The sequence below is a fragment of the Agelaius phoeniceus genome, chromosome 6 (genome assembly GCF_051311805.1).
Source record: "Agelaius phoeniceus isolate bAgePho1 chromosome 6, bAgePho1.hap1, whole genome shotgun sequence".
Lineage (NCBI taxonomy): Eukaryota > Metazoa > Chordata > Aves > Passeriformes > Icteridae > Agelaius > Agelaius phoeniceus.
This window is the reverse complement of record NC_135270.1, coordinates 50,981,180-51,005,949: the sequence shown is the minus strand read 5'-3', so window position 1 is coordinate 51,005,949 and position 24,770 is coordinate 50,981,180. Positions and strand designations below refer to the sequence as shown.

Sequence of the window (24,770 nt, the reverse complement as noted above, 5' to 3'; positions counted from 1 at the left end):
ATTGGTATATAAAGTTTTATACCATAGTGTTAAGACAAGTGCTCTTATTTAACCCTTCCACAAATGTGGACATAATTGTTAATGTCTGAGAACCATTTTTGCAGAATATTATTAATGCAAATACCTTCATGAAGTGTGTATGGAAGGAGGTAGAGCTGTCAAAGCACAGTACCTATAAGGAAGAATGGAACACAGTGAACTGAACTTGAGATACATCATATTTATAAACCACTACTACATTAATTGATTCTTCATGAAGATATAACTCAAATTTTTGTGAGTACATCTTTCTAGAAATTCAGAAAAGACACTAGCTCACATCTGAACTGGTGGCTAGTCTCTGGGGTTTGTAATGAGAGGGAATTATAAGGATAATGAAAAAAAATCGCTATGTTTTTGCCATAAAAAAAGTTACACCTTGCTTATAAAATTCTATCAAACTTATTTCAGGAATACTACTAGCAGATATTTAATTTCTGTGCCAGTTGTGGTCAAAATGTTCAATGCTACCCTTCATTTTTGTTTACTCACTAGTCTAAATGCCATTGACTGAAAACCAACTTTGGAACTGACATTGGCTTTGTATGCAGAAGCATCTGCTTACATTCCTGTGCAAACCTGTAAAGAAGCCTTTTGTAAATGTAAAAGAAAGTTGCCTTTGTCTACTGCATGGCACAGACAGGCACTTTGAGCTAAAAACCTCAGCTTGTCACAGTGCAGCCTGACTCTGCAATGGCTGTCCTAAAAGTTTACCTGAATGGCCTCTTTGCAGGCAAACTTCTTTTCCTTCTTGCCTGTAACATATAGATGCCACTAAGTAGGAACTTAACCCTTCAATACTGGAGTGCTCTGCCCTTTCAAAGCCATGCTTTCTGGTCGAAATTAGCTTTTCTTCACATGTGACATGCAAAAGGACATTGGAAGGGATTGATGAGCCCAACCGTTGTCAGTCACAAGTGACATCATTTGGGGGTAATATTTAGAAGATTAGTAACATCTGCTTTTTTAAATATGGTTAGTAGCAACCCCTCCAGCCTACTTCAACCATATGGGATGCTTTGTATGCACAGATAGGCACTGAACACTGCAAAAGATGCAGTGAGAAGAAATGTTTCCTTCAAATAACACAGATGAAAAGATGAAATGAAAACTGTCCTTCTTATTTGGTCAGAAAAAGCAAATGCAAAACCATAATGCTGAACAAAGTTTATTTTAAAATTAAGACCTTTGCCTTATGGCTACTATTAATAAATATTTTTATTACTGCAGTGTTTCTATTTTGTGTAAAAAGCCTTATTGCTCAACAAGACCATCACAGTAGAAAAAAGAAATTCTAATTTTAAGCACAGCATTCTAGTTATTTGCATTTTGGTTATCAGCAAGCTATTGTTTACAATTGTGAAGGAAAAAGCCTGACTAAGTGCTTCAGGAATGCAGAAGCTTTAGCCATCAAAACCCTTCGGCACCCCATTCTGTTCTCACTTCTTAGAGTGCAAGCTCCCTGCAATTCCACTGATTCTCAAAAGAAAAAATAAATGTGTTTACCCCTTTGGGACATTGGAAACAGAATGAAATCCCATCTCTTTAAAATGATAATGCAAATGATTGCTTTCATATATTTATGCTGGGGAGAGGTATTTGTTAAAAAAAATATTTAAGAAAATTGGTGAGCTCTTGGTGGGCTATAAATTAGGGGTAAGAGAAGGAAGGAAAGCAGAATATTTGTTCATTTAGAAATGCTTTTTGTAAATGTTTCTTTCCCATTTCAGTAATTTGAAGGGATAGTGATAAAAGGACATGAACACAGTTTCCTCTCGTGTGTAGAATATGGATTCCCTCCTTCCACAGGTCAATGCAGAAGGTTTAGGGTTTCCAAATGAGCCTCAAAATCTATAACTCAATTGCTTTCATTGCAGCATGAGTTTTCACATTAGCTGTCTTGCTTCTTTGCTTCTGTCTAGTCTGTGCAGATTCCTGAACATTTTTGTCATAGATCATTATGAAAATGATCTTTTTCTTTTCTGCATTCATGTCTAGACCAGTCATATCATATCTATTATACAGAGAAGAGTATCTTGAAAATTTTCTTAAACTAGTTTTGAATGTGGTCCCATCCACTCAAACCTAATCTCTTCCATATCCTTAATTTCTCTTGCAATTTACTACTAGGTTGCAACTAAAGAGTCTGCTCTGTTAATACTTATTACAGTTTTGATAAATTGACAGCTATTATATATGCTAAAAAATGGGTACATTTCTAAAACATCTGGTCAGAAGAGGTCAGGCCTGGCCTCTTCCTCTTCTTGCAGAAACAGTTGGGGCTGATGCAGTTGCAAGCATTAGGGTTCCCAGGGGAATGCTACTTTACCTAATGTACTGGCCGGATGGCACGCTTCACTTGCACAACACCTGCTTGCAGATTCCTCCCTGCCACTCAAACCCAGCCAGCAGAGCATGGGAAATTGGGAACAGGGATAAAAGCACATACAGAATAACCTGGGAGGGGATGGCACAATGAAGAGGAATAGAGCACACAGAAAAGCATAGACATACAGTGAGACAAGAAAGAGAGAAATGTCCAGCATTGAAGAGGTGCATGTTTAGCTAATTGTGATAGACAATTATCCTTTTGTCCTACAAGAACTATGTGTGCTATTGATTTCTTTTTTTGGCTGGGATTACACCAGGGCACCACATCCTTGACCCACAAAGAATACCTTTCTCTTCATAAGAAGTTTTATGGTGTTTTCCCTCACTATTTTGTCAGAATGGATAATTTTATACTTTGTAAACCTTAGGGAGACTTGAGAAAGGTCAGACAGTTTTGGGTTCAGGGTGTCAATGTCTAGCCTAGCAATGCAAATAATCACCTTTGCAGACCACTGGCTCTGCCTGTTTGAGGTGGAGACACTGTTTGCAGAAACTCATTCATTTGCTGTACAGTGGCAGGTCTCAACTTCCTGTCTCATCCTGAGATGGTAGAGAAAGTGGTCCAATGGCAATAGCTCTCTCTCTTCACTGCACAGGAAAAAATAAAAAAAGGTCAACTATGAAGGAAAATTAGTCTCACACCAACTTATTCTCTAAAACATCAGTGGGGTGGAGAGCTTGTAATTAGCATTTCTTGTTGGACAGGAAGAGAAATGGTATAGAGTGACCTGTATGTTTCTGCTAGACCACTGTCACTCATAATACCTATATTTTTACTGAGCCATGGACTCCTTGTGAGCAAAAGAGCACTCTGTGAACATCATGAGAGTGTGGTGGTGTTTTCAAATTCTTTGACATCAGATGGCTTTGGGAACTATAAGGTATTTTTAAATGTTGGAATTTTTAAATTTTATTTTTACTTATTTGTGTTTTTATATTTTTGTTTTGTTATTCCTTATCAGGAACTCAGGGCAATTGAGTAATTTTCATTGCCAAAAGTGGGATAACATTAAAAGTTCATTTCAAATGCTTTTTTACAGGGTAAAATTGATTGTGGTGGAACAGCACATGGCACAGGGAAAGCAATGGCACAGGGTGAGGACAGACACAGCTGTACTATGACTAGGACACTTTCTTGTGTCCTGCTTCATTTTCTCTGAGGAACAGAATTTTTCCCTTGCTATTCTGCTAAGCTCCTCTTTGCATGCTATCACCTAAAAAGGCAGACTGGGAGAAACTCAAATGCTGTACAAACAGGAGGAAACCCTGGGATCTACTTGTGGCATGTCAATAGATGGTGTGAGGTTGAGTGGTTGGTTCCAATTTTTGTTCAGGGGATGACACAGTTTGATTCTTATAGTGTTTCAAATAAGGATTCAGAAGGAGTGAAAAGATTTTTAACAACTTAGATTGGCAATGCATTGTGAGGGGGTTTATTTACCATCTCTTTAACTTCCAGTCCTGGATTGAGTGGATCAGTATGCAGTTACTGGTACTGCAGTAGGTTTCTGCATTCTGCTCTTGGCCCTTACAATCAGCTTCAGATATGCTGTACATCAGGAGCTGCTAGTGACAGCTGACATCTTCACTGGAACAACCAAGGCAGGCAATGTGAGCCTTTAATCTTCCTTAAATTTCATTCAGCAGACTGGGGATTGTGTCTCACTGTTTCTCATTTTCATGTAAAAGTTGTAGCCTGGGTAACTTTTGGCAGGCTACTGGTGAAGAAAGGTCTCCTCAGATTATTTCCTCCATGAAGATAAAGGTGTTGTCTATGAGACATAAATGTGTACTCTGAATCGAAGGAATATTTAAGCTCTCTCACAAATACCAAATAAGACTCAGTGCTTGTCTAGAGCAAAGTAGGTACACGTACATACTAATCCATTTACACACTAATCCAAAAAATCTAGGTCCAAACTAAAATTTATCCCTCTCTCAGATTTGTGAATACTGAAAATAAACAGGATCAAGTCACACTGTCAAGATCTGTATTAAGGTGTTCACAGATTTTGGATTCCAGATTCATACCTTTAGGTTGTATCCACACTAATACCAATCACAAGAATTGTTGAGCTGCATGACGCAAAGAGACATCATTCCTTGTGAGTGAATGAAGGAAATTCTACCTGACAGAATTTAAAAAGGCTATAACCAACAAGCTCATTTTATTTTTGGCCTTTTCAGACGTTAGTTTTGAAATATAACATGAATCAACTACTATTCAACAATCCCTTATATTCTTCTGATAAAATATAGGATTTTCTTAATGATATCAAATCCAATGTCTCTTAATGAAGCTTGGTTTTGGAACTACATACGTTACTAAAGACCCTTATGATTGTACCGTTAATTGCTTTATAAACCTATTGCCCATTCAGAATTAAAGCAATTTCATAAAAGACAAATAAGGGTATAAATTAAATATTAGGAGGTCTGAATAGGAAATAGCTATTTATACAGAACAGCTTTTGTTCTCTTGTTCAATCATGGTTGCTTAATTTTGTCAGCACGTTCTGGTGGCACTTTGATTTACTGCTTTTGAAGTCAACAGCACCACCTTTACAGTATATCATTGAGGTCTGTAAACTGTTAGGCCCAGAGAGATTGGGCAGTTTATTTTCCACATATCCCTGACATGTCAACCATGTGCATCAGTACAACATAAAGACTGAGCACCCACGGACTTATAACAGTGTCAAACCGTGTCTTTTGCCAGCTAGTGCAGCTAGCATTATTTGTTACAGGGAAAATGTCCACGTGAAAAACAGGCTAGCCCAAATTTGCTTCGATTTTTACCCTTTTCTACACTATTTATGTTAATTGGCTTTCCTGGAGATGATCCAAGTCACTCTTTGTGATGTTCTACATCTCACTTGGGTTATGGATTTAGTTTGACAAAGAATTCTATATTAAAAAAAAAAAAACCCAAAAACCAAAAAACCAACTAAACAAACAAAAAACTACAAAGAGAGAATGGGCAGAGACCAAATCAACAGGCAAATGTAAGACTTATCAAGAGGTATGCTTGTCTATGAACATCCAGAGGTTCAGCTGCTCGACAGTACCTGCTTGTGCTCACGCTGACACCCCAGTGTAATGCTACCAGACGTGTGCTGGAGAATAAGTGGACAGATGCTGGTGATACTTGTGATGCAAGTTCTCCCCCTACCTTATCTCATGAAAATTTGTCAAGAGCAAATAAAACAATAGAAAGGGAAATTTTCCCTGAATTCTGCTGCAGAGACTCTACACAGCCAGAGTCCATCCAAGATGTCCAATATGCAAGTACATTTGACAGTAGGTGCTAGAAAGGTGCTCAGACTCATGGAAGGCTGAGGTACTGGATGGCTTTTATACTTTTGTGAGTCCTATCAGCTTAATGAACAGCTTGTAATCTTTGTAGCATATAGCTGATAGATATTTAGTGGTAAGTGAAGTTGAATATAAGGCCACATCTGTACTGACACTAAAAAAAAAAAAAAATAAAAAATTACCAAACAGACACAAAAGGATGGAAAATTTAAAATAAGGTTTTAAAAATCCAATGTAAAGAAATCAAAATAGGTGAAATAGGTGTAATACATTTAATCCATTACAAACAGTGTGGTATGTTTTTGGTTTTAATTTTTTAATCTCTCCAGACACCTGCCTGCCTTAATAACAGTCTCTCTTCTGAAATAGCCCCTATTTTACTTTTTCATATACAATTTTTTTCCATTGGTACCTAAAGATGTCAAGCCAGAAGTCTGAAAAAACAGACATTTTTAAAGATGTATGAAATTGCAACTGAAAAATATCTTCCAAAAAGAATACTTTGCTCAAAACATGCTTCTCTCTTGACTCTGCCTTCAAAAACGAAAATAAGAGCCAGAAAGTCTGCAAGTCTTTGACAGTGTTCAAGTAAAAATCTGAAATTTAGGCCATTTTCAAGTTCACTTCTGTGCTCAAAAAACCCTGCCTTAGCTGAATGTAAATCCAATTGCAGTGACTACCTTCTCCTCCTCTAGCTGTCACTTGCCACTGTTCTGTGGTATCTAAGTCAGGCAGTTTGTGAATTAATTATGAGGGGGTGTGTATTTTCTTTTTCTGAAGAACAGTGAAACTAAAATTTCTCATTTCAAGTCTGCCAGTGTCATTAGGTGCACATTCTTCATTCCTTTCCAATCAGATTGGAGCTTTGCTATAATTTTTTTAAGTCCAGATCTGCTATTCATTCAACAACATAGTTTCTGGCCACGTACAGAACAAAACCACTGATCTTTCTGGATTTTTTTTTTAAATAATGTAATTTTAAGTGCTTTAGACACTAATTGCACAGCAATGGCAGCCATTGCCTGGCTGGATTGGCTTAAAAGCTTCATGCAAAATGCTGATTTGCAAATTAACTTGCCTTGGCAACCAGAAGAGATGTCAATTTGAAACTAAGTGGCAGTATATCATTTCACCTCAAAAGGCCAGGGTTTGTTGAAAAGTGATACACACATTCTCATGATGAAGGATTTGTTATGCTATTGACCATTGACATAAGTAAGTAAGAAACCATTATCCCGAGGACAAAAATAAAAATAAATCAAAGCTCACTTTCCAGCTGTCTATAAGGAGAAGAACTTGCTATTGATGTAATTTTTGGCTAAAATTACTTAGATATGTGCCAGCTGCTTTGTCAAAAGCGAGGGTCTGCTTGCTGAAGGCACAATGGCTACCTGTCCAACCAGGGATAAAATCCAAACTGAAGCCTTTTTAAGGCTCTCCTAACCTATAGGGACACAAAAAAAACCCAAAAACCCTGACCTTTACCCATGAACCAATCTACACCCTGTTAATTCCTTTAAAAAAAAGTCTGTTTGCAAACCTGCACTTATATTGCACTTATGAGGTGTTGCATGAATTTAGGGTCAGAGATATATGAATTGCCCCATGAAACTAAGAGTTCATGTTGGTTGAATTGAAACTGAATGACATGATCATGATTTGGATGGGGCTGTGCAGTGAGTGACAAACAGCAGTACTATTTGCATCACCATGTATCTTCTCACAATGAAGCTATGGTGAAAAGGCTCTTTGTTCTGGGAACCCAGCCCAGACAGAGGAAATTGTGGGGAGAAGAGATGAAACTTCTCTTGCTTTGTCTGTGCTCAAAGCTTGTCAACTCAGAGGTTGCTGTGTGCAAGCCCTGGCTCCTCCAGGGAAGGGAGGTGGCTTAACAGAGACATGGAGCTCAGGCCAGCCTCTTTCTGTAGCATTTATTTCCTATATCTCCTCTCAGTCCCGTTCTTCCAGAGCAAAGCGATGTTGCAACACGAACAGCCATGCTTGGCCCTTCTGGATGATCAACCAAGCAGCAGGATGGGCAGCGTGTCCCTGTGTGACTGGGAGTCCTTAGGGATGTCCAGGCACATCAGGGCCCTGGAAATGTGTGCAGGATGAATCCCAGTGGAGGACATCCCCCTGCAGACCTCACAGGGGGTGGGAACACAACCTTACCTCGGGAGTGGTGATTATTGAATATCCCCATGTTGGACAGGAGAAGTTTATCTCAGCCCCTTCAGCCCTGAAAGCTACATTCTTAATTCATCTGAATGGAAATATTTTGGAGAATGAGAAGAAGCAAAATAGACTTTTTGGCTTTGCTGACAACCCTGTGGTTTAACAGTGGCCTTGGAGACAAAAAGCCCAGGATTACGTTCCTCCTCTAGCTAACTCTGAGTAATCACATCTTCAAATCAGTGGTGAAAATGAATAACTTTTGATTCAGGTTGAGAAAATACTTCTGTCTGGGTCTTTTAGTGTCCCTGGCTGTTACATCATTTTCTCCAGGAAAAGAAACAAAAGCAAACCAAACAAAACTAGACATGAAGACATGAAGTCTTGACAATTAATGTAGCATGGAATTATTGTCCTCCAGTCAGCTTTAATTGCTAGTGCAACAATTGATGATTAGAATTCAAAAATTCATATCCCACATGTATTCCTCAATTTTTGTTTATAATTTGTCATCCCAGAAGATCCTCCTTACAGTAAGTTTATTTATCAGAGTGTTCATGGAAAGTAGAGCCCAAAGGGGATGTAAATCCAAAGTAAGTGAATTTGTTTAAATATTTAAATCAACATTTGTGTGATGTATTATTCTAGCTCCAGTCAGCATTCTGGAGTGAAGTGGGATGAAAAATAATTTTCAGAAGAATTTTTTAAAGGTGGAAATTAATTATAATTCAAATGCCTAAACTGTACTATGTAAAGAACGATTCTTTTTTTCTATTTTGAGTCAGGAAATTTGTTAACATCTATTACAAAGAATCATTTACATCATAAAAAAAAATGTTTAAAATTCAGTAACTAAAATTTTAACATATAGTCAAACTTGAAAAGTATTTATAAGCTTTCAATTATTTTATTTTATTTTTAATGCAATGCAGCTAGTTCTATTTTGGACTTCTAATTTGTCAGAAAATGATAAATTAACTTGAATATTATCCAAATATATTGAAACATGACACTAATCTAATAAAATTTAATTATAAAATCTGTGAAAATGCATTTTCATAAAGTTCTTTTCATCCAGAAAGGAAAGTTTATGCGCTCTCGTAAGCACACTTGCACAGTTGCTTAGTATCTCAATGTTGCCTTTCAGTTTTGAAAAAGAAAATGAGATATTTTTAACTGTACTAAAAAGCCTGTGAAGTGGGTGGGGAATTTTGGGAGGGTAACTGTAAAACTCCATGCTCACCCCAAATGTATTTTTGTGCAGCTGCACAGTTTTTTTGTTATGAATTATTTTAGCCATGTTCGCTGCTTACCTGCCTTCAACACAGCAGGAATCAAAGTCATCTGTATCTGCTGCAGTTATTTCAATTCTTTTCTTATTAAATGTGTGTTTCAAATGACTGGCATCACAGATTACATTCCCAGTAGACTCTTAGACTTTTCCTTAAATTCATGTAGATCAAGAGTTATCCTAAAATCAGCAAGACATTCTCATTATGTAAAGTTAAGCATATGTTCAACTGTTTGTATTATCAGGACTAATCCATAAAATTGAGAAGAAAATAGAATACACAAATATACAAGATTTTTATAGGAACCTATAACTGTATAAACTTAAAGTGAATGGTTAGTTTAAACATTAATCATGTATGTGTATGTATCATACATATTTTTATTAAATTGAACTTGCTCAGATTTTTAAATTGGCATCATAAGTGCTAAATCATGCCAGAAATAATGATATGACTTATTTTTCTTCCCAAAAGTGGGTTGCAGTAATACCTGTTGCAAGGAGATGTGATTAACATTGTTTGGGCCCTGTGGCATTTTATTTTTTATTTATTTATTTCTGAGAGAATCCCTAATCCCTGCTTAATTTTATGAACTGTCAAAATGATTCTAAATATCTCTCTGGTTTGCATTTTCACCTCAGGACAGGAGTCCAGAGGTACAGATTTGTTGTACAACAGTGGACTTCAGGCAATTTTCATCTTTTAATGCCTACAGCATCCAAGGTTGAATTTGCAATAATCACCAGATTATCTCCAAAGGATCTTCCTGTTACACTTGCAAATAGTTCTGCAGGAAAATACAAAAGATATAGAAGAAAAATAATTGATTAGATGCAGGAGATCATTTTGTCATATAATCCCAGATGTAAAAGAAAATAAATGTGGATTTCTTTTTCTTTTTAATGACAGCTGAAAGATACTATGGGAAACATACTTGCTATTCTAGTTAAGTCATAGGCTGGTCTCAATGCCCTGGTTAGATCTTAAAATGCCTTAAGAAAATGTGCAAAAATAACACTGTAGCTAGAATTTTATTCTAGAATGGGAATGGATTGTTCAAGTGGGGTGCACAATCGTGACAGCTAGCAAAGTAATGTGCCTACACTATTATTGATATGGCAGGTATAAGGAAAAAAAGTGTGGATATAAATTAACTATAGGTGAGATTCTTATTATTTTTAATAGCATGTGATTATACTTCCATTATATTTTAGGGAGCTATGAACTAATTGGGTGATATTTAAAGTGAGAAAGGGAAACAGAATATGGAAACAGATTCCACATAGTAATTGTGTATATGAAAGTCAGGTGATGGAAACCATGAAGATTTAATAAATGTTATAAATAATTTACTTTTATTATTGGTATCATAACCGAAATCTAATTCAGGTATAATTTGTGAGCTGTTACAATTTTCTGTAGTTTGTATTTTACTAAGAGATTGAATCTTATTTCTTTCTCAGAGCTGGGATGTGATTCTAATATTGTTCATATTATAATAAATTAATTTGAATTTCACTTATGACATCAATTGAAATTCACACCAAAATAATTAATCAAATCAAGGAAGAAGGACTGAAAAAATATTTGGGGTACGTATTTGATTTGAAATGGTTTTTTTCCTTTATGCATTGTTTAATCTCACATAGATTTTAACATTTTAAAAACAAGGTGAAGTACTCTTTAGTGGTCCAGGCCAGAGGATGGATAGCACTTTGCTTGCTAGTACAGAAGCTTTAATGTGTGAAAATGGGACATGGGAAACCACACACATATGTTGTTAAGGGGACCAAGAAAGGATGGCTCTGAGGGCATGTCAAGAGGCAAAAAAAATTGATCAGAGTTTCTGCATCTGGACAATGCATCTGAGGGCAAGACAGTGTCTGGTGCAGAAGGAAACTGAGCGTTGAATTACATGATTAAAGGATTAGTACACAGGAATGATGAAATAGAAAACAATAAAGATTTATTTCCTATTTTTCCTACGTCTAAGGGAGTCAAGCTTCAGATGGGATAATAGAAAATAATCCAGAGGGATAATACCTGTCTACTGCCCAGAAAATACAGCATTTATTAGTGTAAACTAACATATCTTACTGAAGTCACCCTGGATAACCTGTGTCTTGAAGCACGGGTTGAGCAACTCAGAAAAAAAGTATTCGGTCTGTCTCCAGTAGAGTTTTCTTGTTTCTTAGAAATGCAGGCTGTCCCATGCACCTTCATCTGTACTTGAAGAGGAAAGAACAACATTTCACTTCTTTGAGGTATACCCAAAGCAGCATGAAAGAGACTAAAACTTAGGAACCTGGGGAAAAATTAAAACAGAGCCAGCAGCGGAAGGCTAGAACGTGAAATCGGTCTGAAGCAGCACACATATCTACTCTCATCCTGCTACTGAGGACAAAATATCATAAACTTAGAAAATTCTAGCTCTGTTTATTGCAGAAGATTGATTTTTTTTTTTCCTTTTGTAAGTAGTTAGCAATGTTAAAAATGAAAGTCAAAAATCCCCCAACAAAACAAAAGCAAAAACCAAATCAGGATATTGAAACTTCATCTACTTGTGTGTTTTGATGAATGTAGGAGAAAGCATTTGGGAAATTTGAAATTGGAAAGCCAGGTGATCAAATTATCATCTTTGTCCAGATATATAGAGACATTAGGTAGTCATCAAATATTGATGATGCATGAAAGGTCTAAGACTAAGGCAGAGCTCTCCATTTGTTTGTTTTGTTTGGCCAATATGTTAAGTAGAATAACTTATGAGAAATGATAGAATTCATCCCTTCTACTCCTTTTGTTAACAGGTTAGCACTCGACCAATTCACATATCTAAGGCTTTATGTATTATTAATCAAAAGAGTTTAAAAGTCAATCCAATCTGGTTATATACAGTAGTTCTTGTGGTTTTCAAACCTTTAAATAATTTATGGTGTCATCACTTTCCCAGTGGATATCAGGCTAGTTGAGTGTCTGGAATCAGAATCCCACTGGGAAAAAAAGAAACATAGTCAGAAAAAGTAGCATTTTTTTTTTTAATAATAGCAACTCCAGCCTATTGTATCATCACTATCAGTCTCTAGAGAGATCATTTCTCTGAAAGAGAAGTTTTTCTTATACGAATCCTTTTGGGATCAAACAATCTCACCAAATCTATACCTACATATTGTTCTAACTGGATAAGGGAGTGTGTGTGTGTTGAGCACACATGGAGGTTTGTTCTGCTTCTTTTGAAGTGATAAGCCCCCACAGTTGATCATTGTAATCTGAAATGGCTATTTTATATTTTATAAGTATGTCTCAAATTAATTCAACAATTTTTGATTATGTGAATACTGGGGAATCTACTTTTGAGCTTTTTAATCTTTCTAGGTATTCCAGAATATAATAAAAAAGTGATTTAAAATAACACATTCAATTTAAAAGTATGTTAGAGAAATAATGGCATTATTTTATGTGATAGAATACCAGATTCTGCCTTCCCAAGTAAGGGACTTGACTTCTATTATTGAATAGACTGCTACCATATATTTAACATATAACCTCCTTTCAGAATTAAAAACCTCCTTTCAACCCAGAAAATCATATATTCTTTCTCCATGTAAAATAAGGTCATTGAGGACCAGGTGTATCTGACAGGTACTCTGCTAGTTCCCCAACAGAATGAGAGTTTTTATACCTCTTTGTTTTGCACTATATCTTCCAGGTAGTGTCCCATGTATAGCCCTTTTTTTTTCTTGAACCTCTCAATAAAAATTTCAGGAGGTATCAGTGAAGATTGTCCTGTGATCTTTTAAAATGGCTGATTTTGTCTTTAGCTGCCAGCTGTCCATACCCTCTGACTGCAACCAGCTCCACAATTCTTCCTGCTGCATCCAGATCCTGCTTTCTACATGCCTAGGAAACTTTGCCTCCTGGCCCTACAACAGGCTGTACACTTGCTAACAGGATGGAGCAAATGACAAGGATGAATTTCTGCAGTCAGCCAGCCAGTCTAGCAACCTTCTGCTGGGGTTCAGAATTATGCATTTATATAAACTAAGACTGGCCTTAAATGTAAGTTAGGGAAGTAATCCTTCCATGAATTTCAGATGTTTATCCCACTATTATGAAGCAAGACTGAAAAAATTTGCTAGATGAGGGAAGTGGACATTTCACTTACAAAATCAGGATTTGAGTCCCTTATTCCTTTAAAAATGTAGACAAAACTTGAAACATAAAATGTAATAGTATAAAACATGGAAAAAAAAAAAAGAGTGAAGGATTTAGGTGCATGCATATCATAAAATTCCCTCAGTGCCACTAACTCAGCTGTATTGATGACACGTATTGACTCATATTCTGCTTTCAGCAACACTTGTGTAAATCCAAGGTACTGAAACTTCAGTCACTTCGGAGCAATTGCTCTTGATTTACACTCGTGTAACTGACAGAGTTTGACCCTTAGACTATACATATATCTTATATTATGCATTTAGCTTCCTGAGCCACAACTGAACAATAAGGCAGTATATATATCATCTGGTGTGTACCATATATCAGTTTAATGTGGACATTTAAGTTTTGCAATTCTTCTACTCTTGTGCTGCCATTCTCATACTTGAAAGAGTATTAAATTATATATATATATACACACACACACACACACACACACACACTCCTCACTGCCACTCATAAGATATTTGTGTGATTCTTAGATCTATGTGTGGCTCCAGAAAGCTGAGCACTTCACTTGTCGTTCTTAAACAAAGTGTGCCAAAATGGTTAAGAACTGCATGAGTGTTTAAACTGATCTTAATTAGTGCTCTCCAAGTGATCAGAACCTATCTCACTGGTCACAAGGACATTCCTCTCCTAGTTCCCTATCTCCAAACAGGAACAATATTGCCCACTGAACACATGAGCATGTCTCAGCACAGGTTTGCTGAGATGAGGAAGACCAACAGGGGTCCTCTGAGTCCTGTCTTTTTGGCCATGTTTGGGAAGCAATTTCTCTCTTTATATGTTGGGGTCACACCTGTGAAGCTCTTCTTTTCCCAGGGTAGGTCTGGCTGAATTTTGAAATATCAGCCTTATCTTGACAATTGTCTGCCTAGTGCCAGCTTGCACAATCCTGCAATCACATTCTCAGAAACTTCTGCTGAAAACAAAAGGTGCTTCCAGAAATACTTTGAGACATAAATAATGCATCAACTTAGGTACTCTGCTTTAACTTCCTCTGAAGACAACTACTCCTGAGCAACTGCAAAACGCAATGACCCCAAATAAGTGTTTTGTCCTGTGGTCACTCTTTATAAAATGAGCGCATTGTAGCCACAGTGAAGATGATGCCAAGTGCAAAAAAATGGTACATATCTTTGGAAACTTAAGAATGCACTTAAGATTTTGGCTCCCTTTTTCTCTCAGTAATATAGAGCACTTCATTCTAGTAATACTTCACATTTCCACAGACTTTCTAAAGAGACTAAACCTGCAGGGTTTTATTATTTCTGTGGTTCATACAGGCTTCCAAGAGACAGATATACTCTGCAAAAAAAAAAAAAAAATTAAAAGAAGCAGACATATTTTGAAATCTGATTATTAAGACATGAAAATAGGAACTAATTTTATTTGTAAGCAAAATCAGAGGGCAAAGAGAAGAAAGTTTCACAGAAAAGCAATAAAGTTTTGGACAGTTCACAAGGTCTAGCAGCCTGTGGGCCAAACAATAAGCAATTTGTTGAGGAAGAGAGAATAAAGACATTCTTTCAGGCTGGCCGGCTGGCATGGTGAGCTGCCCATTGTGCTGCTGGCTGCAAGACCTGGGATTAGGGAGCAGCTCAGGTTCCCAGGCTTGGCACCAATGGAAACTCAAGTTTATGTATTTAGTCTTTGAACAGAAGAAGAGGTCACAGTTCAGTACCATTTGAGAGCTGATCTACCAAACAGCACTAGTACTGGCTCCAGAGGATGAATGTTCATCTGCCCATTTGGTCAAAGGTGAGCTGCCCTAATAATGCCTCTAGCAAGGTAGAAAAGATAAAAAAAGCTTGCAATGCATAGCTGGGATGGGGGAGGGACACACTTTCAAGTGATAGACTGCAGCAAAAAGGCAAAATTCAGCCAGAACGACAATCTGCTCTGTGAAAGTTGCTCAGTGGGTTAGAATCAAATAATGCAATATACAAAAAAATACATTTAAAATAATCTTAAGTTATTCACGTGATTTTTAAAAATCAGATATATTTCTGTATTAAGAAAGGAAATGGAAAGAAAGAAAGAGTGCTTCTTTGCTATACTAAAACACTATTTTTCAAAATACAAAAAAAAGGGTAGAAAAGCAGAAAGAGTATAAAATCAAAATAATTATAAATAAAGAATATATTGCAGGGTTAAGCACAACAAATGCATTCATCAAGAGCCAATAAATGGGAAATAACAAATCTACATTAGCACCTCTAATGTCCAGAAATTATTACACTCTGTTGACTCTGAAGAGCACTACCTTAGGAACTGAAATTCTCTATGGACAGACATTTGTTTTAGATATTCCCATTCTCCAAAATGATAGCTTTATCCGAGGAACTCAAATGATCAGACCTTTTTTGGCTGCCCCAAATAATTGAAATAGTTACTGGAAAAGAAGAATGAATAATAGCAGAAATTTTGCATTACACACACCTTAATAGAAAAGTTTAGTTCTTTGCCGATATTGTTCCCATTCCTGTTTTGATTATGCAGATCTAAGGGAAATTTTAATAAATTAGTGATCCAATCTCATGCTTGTATTTAAAAATTAAGTTTCTTGAGTCATGTAGGCTAGAATTCTACACTTATTTTTTTTTTCACTTCCTGAAAATATCCATAGGATTGAGGTTTTCCAGAATACATATCTCAGAAAGAAACGTTGATGCTTGCATGTGTGAATGTGAAATTTCAAAGATCTAGAATGAAAAGTAAGAATCTAAAAAAGCCCCAAATAAGTAATCAACAACCAACAGCTGCATTACTTGAATGTTCATGCTCACTCTGTGAAGAATAAGGAAGACAAAAGTGCAGTTAAGCAAACAGGAAGCCTTGCACATTTTTCCCTAATGAATACATTGGAGATGAGTCTGTTTATGAGCATCTAGTGGACAGAAGAAGTATCTAAATTCATCATCCTCTCTGGGGTATGAACTGAGTCAGGATAGCAAAATCTGGCCTTAGGAGAATTGCTTGTTAAAGACATTTAAGTCCAGTTCTACCATCTTAAGATAAACACTGCATTTCAGAGTTAGGTTTTCCTGGTAAGAAGCTTTCAGAAGTAGCAATTTAAAAACTCTCCAAAGCACAATATTGCATGAGAGCTTGTGATTCACTCCACCTTTTGATTTTACATTAAGTGCTTCTGTTTGATATTTTTCTCTTCACAGACAGAGAAAAGAAACATTTTTTTTACGGGATGAGACCACAGGGTAACCAGGCTGAAGAATTATAATAACAGACATTATGAAAACTTAAAATTAGGGGTTTGAGATTCCAACACGAGACAGAATGACACTTTGGTGTTTCAGTTCTTCAGCTTCTGCTGATGTAAACTAGGCCCAGGTCTAGCCCAGAAGTGGAAGACAGCACAGCACAGGAGCCAGAGGAGCTGCCCTCAGCAGGGTATTTCTGCATTTACTTCTGAACAGTGATTCTCTGGAAACTTCTAGGCCTCAAATTCTTGTGAGTTTTCCAGAGAGCTTCTGAAATTGGGAGAATTTCTTTAGTCAACTGAATGCTAAACCTTTTTGCCATTAGGAAAGGTAGAGAGAGGAAGGATGGTCCCTCAGTTTTGGTAGGACTCTGAAGTCCCGAAGACTTCAGAGTCAGAGTCAGAGAAGAACTACCAAATTCTCCTCACAAGGAATCCAGTAACAAGAGACATGAAGAATCAGTGGCATGGCCAGTGAAGGCCAGCTGTCTTTAGAAAACTTGTGTCCAATGAGGTCATGGAGCTTGCTGTGTAGTGTAGTTGCTTCAAGTCTGTCCTCAATCAAACGATGTCCATCCATGGCTTAAGAGTTTGTTTGTAGTAGATATCGTATCCTCCTTTAGGCTTTCTCTGTACCTGTCCACCAGGGAAAGAGGGAATACTACCTCTGCTGTGTCTGAGCATTGCTGGGAGAGCAATATGAAACAGCAGCAAGTAATCATCTACTTTGGGAGCATAGTTCAGATTAACTTGGTAAGAAACCTGAATGTGAACTTGAAATTCTGACAAACCCTTCAAGCCTTCAAATCTGAGAGAATAAGTCATCTACTAATGATTTCTTTATTTTGTTTTTTTAAAATTTCAGTCTAGATTAACTTTATGTCTAGATCTTAGAAAGGGGTTTTCCATCTCTTTCTTCCTTTGGTCTTGTTGTGCTTTCATCTCTGCTGCAATTCTGCTCCCCTCCAGTGTCAGTTCTCACACATCTCTCATCTGTGCATTTTGATGCATGCCTGTCCTGTGACTGCTGTTACCTGCATGTGCCTGGTACAGGCCCCCCATGACACCCCTCCCCTTTTCTCTTGCTGCCTCTCTCTCTCTCTCTCTCAGACCACAGGGGCCACACGATCACCACTTTCTCAGTGTGGCATTTCCTTCTGTGCGTTGCTCTCGCCTGTTGTTTATCTCTCAGAAGGATTGCAGCTACAGATAGCATCAGTGGAACTGTATCTGTCTAGGAGCAGATGTCTACCTCTGCCATATCATCTTAATTGCCCTGCTGTGGCTCACCTACCAGAAGCCATTTTTTTTTCCCCTGTGTTACTTTCTTTCCCCCCTCCAATTTTGCAAATGATTAGTTCAAAACCAGCAGGACTCAGCTTATAGTCACAGGAATTACTTGGGCATATTTAATCTTTTAAGGAGAGAGAATCCCTTCAGTTGCTAACCTACTGGACAGTATTTTCTAAGGTCTCTGAGGTTTTGTCTTATATTTTCATTTCATAGTGAATTAGGTAAATATTACTGAAAGAGAAACTAGAGAAGCAGGAAATTATTATAAAAATATCAGTCAAATCCAAGGTATTAATGTCTGGACTAGTAGGATAAGCAAGTAATGTAAATAACTATATATGACAGAGACATCCTCTTGCCTGTTTCTATGGTGTTGATAATTTTGAGTTCAAATTTTCTTTTTTTTCTTTTTTTCCTTTTTTTTTCTTTTTGAGAGAGAGAAAATTGAATCACACAGCACTTCAGAAGATTCTTCTATGTAAAAAAAATTGAAAGGTATTCATTTCTCATTCTTAAATACAAGTGATTCAAATTATACCTTTCAGTCATTCTAGTTTTACATTGATCAAGAGTAAAATATGGATTTGTATTAGTTTGGGACTAAAATTTTGACTATGGGAAAGTAAAAAAAAAAAGAAAAAGATGGCAAATGATTTATCCATTTTCTATTGTAACTACTTTAGGAATTTTGTAGAGGGCTGAAAAAAAGTGTTTGTATGAGAAAGCTACACTTCAATTATCTATGTTTGCCATGTGACAAAGATAGGTTTGAAAAGTATCCAGGCTTCAGTTAGCTCAGACTTAGCTTTAAGTCCACAACAAAATTTGAATCAAGTTTCACTTCAGGTTTTGAAATCATGCTGCAGAAAGGGCTTATTGTATTCATCCAAAAATATTTGGTCCTTTTGATGAAGTAACAAATACAGTATTTTAACAGGTGCATATGCACCAATATACACGTTCACTGTCAGTGATAAATTAAAATTAATCAAACATTACCATGCTAGTATTTAACCAATACAATTATTTCCAATCACAGGCAATACAAATCAATATAAAAGCAGCACTCAGATGTATCAACCTAGAAGAACTTTTATTTTAAGTACTTATGTGCATATAAACCATAATTTGCATCTCCCATCCTTTCTCCTTTTTAATAAGCACTTTCCAATGCAGGATGGGAATACCCTGCACCCAGCACCAGGAATGTGCTTGCCACGAGACAGCTAACTTCTATCAGAGCTGTTTACTGAATTTTTGGCAAAGTTAATTTAATTTTTTTTCCTTACCCGCCTCCCACCCCACACCCCTCACCCCCGCCCCATGACAATTATGTTCTGTTTTGCTGCATTTTACATCTTATCTCCTCACTTCTGCAGTGCCTTGAGGAAAGCTGGAGATCTTTGTGCTCTATTTCAGGTACTGCACTAATAAAAGTTCCAGAATAAGTCAAATTCAGTGCAGAATCTTCATCTCGATTCTGTTTTTTTCCTTTACTGTTTCACCTCAGCTTTTTAAAACAGATTAAATTTAGTCCAAAATTGCCCCTGCAAAGACAGTATCTTTTTGCTTGTCATAATCATTTCCGAAGTGTCAGCAAAACGAGATTTTTTTTACAACAGCAGCAACAAAAGCAAACTAATACAGTTCTGGGAGGTGAGGTTCAATCTCTCTTGTTATCTCATCAGAGCTGTTAATTAAAATTCGTTTGATAATATTTACCGCAGGTCATGTTGAACCCTCCGCCCTCCCCTTTACTGACACACACACTGACAGACACAAAAGTCAGACCTCAGGAAAGAAAGTGAAGCTTTTAAATATATTTGCAATTGTAGCAGTTCTATTTCAGAGTCTTCATCTGATTTTCAGAATTCTTAGTGGTAAAACAACAAAACAGAAAGTAAGATTTAATAAAGGCAGTGTTACTATCAGGTAAATTTTTGGTAAATGTAAATGATTGATATTTAGTCGTTAAAAATAAACTCATAAATTCAATAAAAAGCCCTAAGAATGAGTCCCACTTATGTTACTTAGAAATATATGTGAAATTACAAACTAAGATAAAACTATGGGTCGGACAGATACCTCCCAGAGGCTCTCTGATCCTGGACATAAATGCAGCTCTTTATCTGCCTTTCTATTTAGTTTCAAAGATCTCTAGACATTTAAGCCTGAGCTCAAGCAAGTGTCCCTATTTCTGTATCAAGGTCCCTTTTATCTGACCACCACAGCAGTACCTACATTTGTCTAAGTTACTTAGGACCTGAGCTAGCATTCCATTAATGTCCATTATTTACAGGGACTGCATTTATTTGAGTTCGGTATTTGAATTCTAAAAGTTCTGGAAAGACTAGTTATCTTTTCATTTAACTGCAGTGAGCAATAACAGCAAGAAATAATTTTTGCTGCAAAATATTTGGGACAAGGCAATCTGCTGACCAAGTCTCCTGTTGCCTTGGGAGGCAGACAACAATCACAGAGCCCTTCCTCAGCTCTACCACTGATATTCTGTGAGGTGTTTTGGACAAGTTACTATTTCTATTATCTTTTGGAAAAGGATGTCAATAATAAAACTTTCCACATTTTTTTTCACCAATCTTTCCTTGGTAGATTTGACATTTTTAAGACTGATGCTGGCTTTTGTGTGTCAGCAGAACTAGGCTATATAGTATCTTTCTCAGAATTTCTAGCCATTCTATAACACTAGTGATAAGAAGAGTAAATATCTGAATGATTAATTGATGTGAAGAGGAATTTGGAGCGAATCTTAAACCTCAAATGAATCCAAATTGTTTAGATGGCAGTAGTCCAGACATTCAGAGCCATATCTGTATTTCTTTCAAGTATGAAATATTTGGGTATTTCAAGCCCAAAGGACTTAATTATCTTCATGACTAAACTTGTAGCATCTCCATGGAATTGGAAATTCCTCCCTATTTATGCAGGCAAAAAAGGGCTGCATGTGAGAACAATGTGAATCAGGAGAGTGGGACCAGGCCATCATGTCTTCACTATCATGGGCCATAACTTAGGGAATGTGAGCTGCAGAAGCAACACCATTCAGAGAAGTGCAGCCCAACATCTCTCTCTGGTCATTTCTGCCTTAGCAGCCACCCAAAGCAGATCCATTTAGTCTCTCACTGTTATTCCCCACTGATAATAGCATTATGTGATTTGAATTTGGACAGAAGGTTCCTTCTTCACACCTCTTCTCAATTTTTCTCTTCCTGTTTCTGGTGTGACAACAAATTTTGGCAACATACAGTGTCAACTGAGCCAGTATCAGCAATCAACACTATTATTACACTGAATACAGTATCTAGAACCACTGTCATTATGTGCACATTGTGAGTTGCTCAGGCCTGTGCTTCTGATGCTCCCGATTCAGTGTGACAACAAGGAAGAATTTTGGAAAGCTCAGTCTGTGCATCTAAAAGTGGGTGGAAGAAGCTGGGTAGCTGAGGAAGTGTTTCATAATGCATAGGCACTGTAAACTGACTCAGCACGAATGGATACCAGCTATTCTCTGAGACTGAAAGGAACAAGTGAAAGCAAACCTGCATGAAGTGTTCTAAGACCTTGCTCAGTGTTGTGCTGGCTGGCCTCCTCAGATGACAGGGCACTGTGGTTTTAGGGATGAACCAGCTTTCTCAATCCCTCAGTTCACCTTACTGACCAGCTGTAAAATTTCAGTCAGTTTTAATGGCTTCTGCAGAGGAAGTCTGTCCATTTGGTAACTCCATTCAGTAATTCTCAATGGGAGAACGGTTTAAAATATAAAGCTTTGCCTTTCACCTGTGTTAGGGAGTAATTTTTTTTCCCACTTAGGTGTTTTGCTTTGTTTTTTTTTTAATTTCATTTCATATTGCCCCTGTAGCATCTACAGTATACACACACTTTTACTGAAGCCCCCTTATAATCCCTGCAGACTGCATTTAGAAGGAGAAGACACTGGGATTAGATAGATCTTTCTCTAATTAGAGCAACTGAACTTTGAACTATTTGTTGGTCCAGTTTTAAAACATCCCCATACATAGAAGAGAACTTTTGAAGATGGCTACACAGTCCTATTATCTGTTTGCTTTGTAGGGAGGACCTACTGTTCTTAAAAGAGTCAAACTGGCTCTTCCCATTAGCAACAAATATATCATTAGCAATGTCTTTCATGAATTCATGATAAAAATAATGGAAATAATATTGTTTTCTGCATAGAGTTGATAAAAAAATTGTTTTCAGAAGGGTGTTCTTTTAAATATTTCATAAGAACCTGTTGATTTTAATGATTTCTTAAGGGAAACATTTCAGTGACTAATATCAAAATAAAATAATTCATTTCTGCTTTTGTCTTCCAAATTTATACTTTTAACATTCATATTTTATTCTGTACTAACATTTTAGATCAGATATATATTCAATATTTCAAACTGATTAGTGAGGTTTTTTTCTCTACTGAAGCAATTTAATAATATCAAAACAAATGTATTGTTCCACTTATTGGAAATAAATACCTTTGGAAGTCCTGTCCTATTGCTCTGTGAATGTGGAGTTCTACAGTTTGTCCTAGATGATAGGCACAAAGGGAAATCTTAAAAATTCAGGATTCATTCCACTATTCCTACGATGAAAACTAGCTGTTTTCAGAAGAAAAATGGGAAAAAAGTATCACAGAATTAAAAAAAAGAAAAAAAGCAAAACCTCTCTTATGTTGCCTTAGACATCTCACTGGACTTTGACAATTCACTGTACATCCAGCTCTGTTCCTTTAGTATTAATGTTGCTCCTTGTTTTCTGTGTTTTTTGTTAGCCATATACCTAACCACAATGGAACCTTAAATATTAAGAGTTATTCAAAGACATTTTTTCCACTAACAAAGACATTTTGAAAAACAAACGCCAGTCTTTTAAGTTAGGACATTCTATATGAGAGATGACATGTTTGAGAGATAAAAAAGTAAAATGCTATTTACCCACTGAATGATGGAGTCATCAGCATTACACAGAAACATTTGTGAATTATACCAGTAAGAGTATCACAACTTTAGGAAAAGAAAGATAGAAAGAGAAAAATAAATTACTTCGCCTGTCATTAGGGAAGCTATAGCAATAGCAGCAGGGAAGAGGGTAAAGAATCCAAAAAATAAAAGATAGAGAAAAGGATAAAATCTGATTAATGGAGTTTGTAGATTGGAGAGCCCATCTGTGGTTCATTTAAACATGAATACCTAATGCAAGGCTAGGCAATCCCTTATAGCACTGACTTCTTGAAACTGTAAAAAAAGATCATGCTTTAGTCCTGCTATTACTTTGCCTTGATGATAGCAGAATATGAATGCTGTTTGAAAGATAGTATCATTTCTTTGATACATCAAAAAGCACTCTGCAGTAGACTACTACTTTAGTAGGACACTTATAGTCAAAACCAGTATTTGACTATGCTCCTAATGTCATATTACAATGACAGGAGCTCAAGGTATATCAATTTAATCTTAGTTCAAAAAATCTTTCAGTTCTGCTGTAGCGAAGTCAAAATGGACTTTTATAGTTTTTCAGCTTGAAATTGGACAACGAACAACTTTTATAGTAAAAATGAAATGCAGAATATGGCTGAAAGGGTAATCACATTCAGATTTAAAAAATAAAGCACTTGCTACTTACTTGGCACTAAACATTCCAAATAGGAAGCTATGCCAACAAGAATGAGATTCCACAATTAAAAATCAAGTCTTCTCACTATGAAAAGATAGCACCTCTGCATTTCCTTTTAACTTGTTTTATAATGTTTAAGGATAATGAATGCTTTGAAATAAGTATTGATAAACCTTGATGGAAATGAGAACTAGGCTCATTTCACACATTAGGCTGAACAGTTTAGTACACAGCTCAGTATAACATGAATGAATTTTGAGTCAGCTTGTACTTTTTTAAAATTCATCAGTGTAATCTTTTATGTTAAAAAAAAAAAGTTAAAAAAGAAAGTGTTCATTTGTAGAATTACAACCTGTAAAAAGTTCTTACAAAGGATAGGTGTTACCAGCCTCTGGTTTCACCAGATTGTAAAATGAATCCATGGAGTGAGTCATGCAGTTCAGTCACAGTACCTGGCAGCCAATGCATTACTCACAAAGAGATACAGAAATGGAGTATGCACACACTCATCACCAATAAAATGTTTAACAGGTATGCCTGACTTTAAAAATTTCCAAGTCTAGATATAACCCAGCTCAGGATTCAGGTATTTAATTTAAATGACTGACCCTAGAGATCAAAAAAACACATAGTGCAGATAATGTAGGTTCTCTCTGCACGTGTACATCCTTTTCTGGGGTAGCATTGTTACTGCATGCAAAGACAAAAGGTGTGAAATCATCTTGCTACAGAAAGCAGGTTTCTTTTCCTGTCAAACACTGCACTTGGAGGTTTCTTGTTGTTCAATTTTTGCAATCTTTGCTATGTTTAAATGGGAACCCTCCTCCCAGGAGGAAAACTGCCTTCCAACTTCCTCTTTCTCAGATCTATTGGGACCCCTTAATGTGGCAACAGTGACCAAAGACCCCCAAGCCCTACTGATTCTCAAGTCTGTACAATTTCTCATTTTTCCTTTCCTGTCATGGTTTCAATAATGAAATTCTGTGGAACATCTTGGAAGTAAACTATCCAACTCTTTGGTTTGCTTAAGAGTTTGTGGTCGGGTATCAAACAGACGTGTCAAATTACCTAACTTTAATTTCAAGTAATTGGTGAACAGAATTACCCTCAGGGTTGAGGGAATTATAAACAACGCAGCTCCTGGTAATTTTCTCCCCTCTGGATAGAGCCAAGTGGAAATTGCT

At 36.6% G+C, this 24,770-nt stretch overlaps 2 long non-coding RNA genes across 2 annotated transcripts in view; one reads left to right on the top strand and one right to left on the bottom strand.

The window, feature by feature from the left end:
• LOC143694262 (uncharacterized) overlaps nucleotides 1–24,770 on the top strand; it is a 153,691-nt gene that overhangs the window by 32,429 nt on the left and 96,492 nt on the right. The gene's annotated exons all lie outside the window — the stretch shown is intronic.
• The window catches only part of LOC143694246 (uncharacterized), a 54,004-nt gene continuing 40,592 nt past the window's right edge, over nucleotides 11,359–24,770 (bottom strand). The window contains exons 3-4 of the long non-coding RNA XR_013182590.1: nucleotides 12,126–12,199; nucleotides 11,359–11,432 (exon numbers count right to left, since the gene is read on the bottom strand). This is a non-coding gene — a long non-coding RNA (uncharacterized LOC143694246). The remainder of the gene's footprint in view (nucleotides 11,433–12,125; nucleotides 12,200–24,770) is intronic.